Raw genomic sequence first — 3507 nt, 5'->3', positions numbered from 1 at the left:
GGTATGAATAACATTTCTATAGAGCTCCCTGCAGCCATATGCATAAATCGGTTCCCGGTCAGAACATTTCTTTTTTTAAAAAGGGATTTTAAGTTGAAGGGTAAAAGTTGAGTTTTGTTAAAAAAACAACAAAAAAACCAAACAAACAAACAAAAAAAAAGGGTTCACACATGTAATATGTTAAAAGAGCATGCACGTTTCCGTCATTTATGCATTTTTTTTTTTAAATTAAGCAGCTTACTTGGGAAGGACACAGGGGAAAAGAAAAGATTTCAATCGCCATACTGTGTAGTGAACCCTAGCAATAGTAGATCCCATGCTGGGACCGTAGAGTGGCCAGGCCCTGGTCTGACAGGTAGCGGGTGGGATGTTTTGGGGTGTTTTCATTCTTCGTCTGTCTGGAAAAAAAATTTAGGGCAATGGTAGTGAATTGTTGTTCTTCCCCGAGGGCTCGCTCTGTGGGGTTTTGCGGGGTCCCATCTTGTCTCTTCTTCTAATAGAAGAAGTGTTCCCAAAGTAGAAAAGATCAGAGGGTGAGTGCAGAAGGGTTGCAAGGCCTTGAGTGCAAGAAATGGCATCTGCTTTTTCTCTTTCTCTCCCAAACCAGACGGTGCCACAGACCCGTGAGTCGGACTGAAGCATGGATTAGAGCGAGCTGTCCAAGCCATGTCCAGGGAGCGACCAGAGGTGGTACCGGTAAGGTAAGAAAGGCAGCTGCAAAATTTGTTTCTGCCTCTGTGACAGTGAACATTGCTCATCCCCTGTTTGTGCAACTTTAGAGTCCACATTGTTGGCCGGTTAAGGTTTAGCAGGGGTCAGGTTTTTTTTTTTTGGTTTGTTCATTTCTACTAGCCAGGAGGTTCACTTTATTTCTTTCTATTGTTGTGACATGGACCACCTCAAGTCTGATCTGTCGGGATGCTGTATACCCAATAGATACCCAAACTTGGCGCAGATACCACCATGCAATAAGCAGCCTGTTGTATCTCACGGTAAGCATATTACCCTGATGCTTTGCAATCCATGGTGGCTGTGTCTATGGCTTTCCGAATGGCATTTAATGTGTTGGCATTTACCCCCAAAGCCCTAATAGCCTGCAACCATCCTAGCTGAACAACTGTATCTCTTCTGTCACGGCATATTGCTAGCTTAGTCCCCCATTGATTATACAAAGGCGCTCCTTTTAAAATGGATTACGTTTTTTTTCTGTGGACTGGTCATGTCCTTTGGTTCTCTTCCAAAATACCGTTCAGACATGTTTCATGTCTCCACCTTTCACTGATTTATTTATTTTTTTGAGAGGGGGTGGGGGAAGAGGTGTTTGGCCAAAGATCAGGCCATTTTTATGAGATTAAAAGTTGGTTGATGAAGTATTAGTGTTGGTGTAGTCTGCTGCTCTAAGACATTTGACTCGGTACCACTTGATATCTTGGGCAATCAACTAGAATGATACAAAGTCAACGGCACACATTAAATGGTGTAAAAGCTGCTTCCATGATAGGTCTGAAAATGCAATGATAAATCCAGGCTCGTTGTCACGTGGCTGTTTTCTAATGGGATCCCACAGGAGTTGTTTTTTGGCTCTGTTCTACTGAACATTTTTATCAATGAGTTGGAAGAAAACACAAAGTTATTAATAACCAAGCGTGCAGATGACAAAGATTGGGGGAATGCTAAATTAAGATGAGGATAGGTCTACTGATGGAAAGATGTGGATCTGGACTCAGGCGGACAGTATGCATTTCAATACAGTCAAGTGTAAGGTCTCAGAACAGATGAATAATGTAAGACGCACAGGATGCAAGATGTTATTTTGGGAAGAGGTGACTCTGAAACGGATGCTGTGAGTTGAGACCTGTAAATCAGCTGAAGGGGGCTCCCAGCGCAGTGTGGTTCAAAGGGCTAATTTGACTCTTGAATGTGTAAATAAAGAAATCTTGAGCAAGGGATTAGAAGTTGTAATGCCTTCCTTTTGTATTTGGCACAAGGACAGTTGAAGCTGAAATGCTGTGTCCAGTTTTGGTGTCCACAGTTTAAGAGGGAAGTTGAAAACCTGCCGAGTTCGAGAAGGAAGCACAAACATGATTTAAAAACTGGAATGCGCGCCTTATAGTGAGAGATGAATGAAGCTCAATCTGACTTCAACAAAGACGGGTTAAGGGATGACTTAATCGCAGTCTATGGGTGGGTATATAGAGAGCAGGATTTGATTAAGAGCGCTTTGATTTACAGAGGTCTAGCACAGTGATTCTCAGCCAGGCTGTGACAGCACCCTGGGGTGCTGGGAGATCCTTTTAAGGGTGATGCACACTATGTTAGGTGTACAAGCACCTAAACGTGGTTCACAAGACAAACCCGGAGCTTTCAAATAGGAATCCGTAGCATCAAAAACATGCTGACCCGTCGTGATGTTTCCCAGTTCAATGCAACAGAAGTGCTCCGTTATTTTTTCACAGTCAAAAAACAAAAGCAAGCAAAGAGCTGGCATTTTATGAGGGGCTGCCTTGAGTCTAAAAAGGTTGAGAACCACTGGCTTAACGGGAGTCAATGGCTGGAAGCTGAAGCTAGACAATTGAGTCTGGAATTAAGGTGCCAGTTTTCAGCGATGGGGATAATTAATCATTGCGACAATTTACCAAAGGCCATGGGAAATTCTCTCACTAATGTTTATTACATATTTTTCCCCTAAAAATGATGTTTTGTTCCAAGCACAGCAGGATCATTTTGGAGCTGGCCTGTGATGTGCCAATGCTCCCGGCGGGACCAGAGCTGAGGTCTCCTGGCTGGAGGGTCTTCCCCTCTGCTCGGGGTCAGGCTGGTCACTGTATTGGGGGTCAGGAAGGGATTTTTCCCCATGGTCACTGTCAGAGAAAAATTTTGTGAGTGTATGCTGACAACACAGAGAGTTGAAGCTGACATGCGCAGACAAGCGAAGTGCATGGAAAATTCCCCAGCATGCCCAGCACGTGCCCCCTACGTGACCTGACAGCTTGTCAGTCATGCGGGACCTACTTTTCCAGCACGGGCATGCTCAGTCACAGTAACTGCATGAGGTAATTTGTCCAGAAGTTTCCAGCAGAACAGCAGCCTGATTGGCTATGAGGCTGCTATAAAAGCTTGTGAGTCCCTCCCTTAGGAGGGGGAGACCCGCTTGGCTGGTGAGCAGAGGCTGTACTTACAGGGACTGCTTCTCAGCCAGGCCTTTTGGCCCATTGGTCTCCTCCACGATACGATCGGCTATTGGATTCGATCTCGATTCCGTGTTTGATTCTTTGGTTACTAAAACTGCTTTGGCTTTCGATCCTGACTGCGATTCTGCTCAATCCGACTTACCTCGATTACGGGTTCATCTCGTCACACCTGGCTTTCGACCTCGGCATCGGCTACCATCACATCTACCTGTTGTCCACTTTGGACTGGCGTCACGACGTTTCTGACGAGTTACAGTTTTGTTCTCGTTATTTGTTATCCACCTATGAGCTGTTGACCAGTCCTGGGACTAGCAAG

General features: G+C 44.9%; 1 long non-coding RNA gene across 2 annotated transcripts in view; it reads left to right on the top strand.

Annotated features, from left to right (window-relative positions):
- Positions 1-353: 353 nt before the first annotated feature.
- LOC109301433 overlaps positions 354-3507 on the top strand; it is a 55397-nt gene continuing 52243 nt past the window's right edge. Inside the window, exon 1 of one of the 2 annotated variants that reach the window (XR_002098531.1) lies at positions 354-701. This is a non-coding gene — a long non-coding RNA (uncharacterized LOC109301433). The remainder of the gene's footprint in view (positions 702-3507) is intronic. The other variant, XR_002098530.1, reaches the window with a different exon arrangement.

This window comes from Gavialis gangeticus, unplaced genomic scaffold (genome assembly GCF_001723915.1).
Source record: "Gavialis gangeticus isolate Ggan-Ray unplaced genomic scaffold, GavGan_comp1, whole genome shotgun sequence".
In the NCBI taxonomy this organism is placed as follows: Eukaryota; Metazoa; Chordata; order Crocodylia; family Gavialidae; genus Gavialis; species Gavialis gangeticus.
The sequence above is the reverse complement of the archived record's forward strand: the minus strand, read 5'-3'. Positions and strand labels throughout refer to the sequence as shown.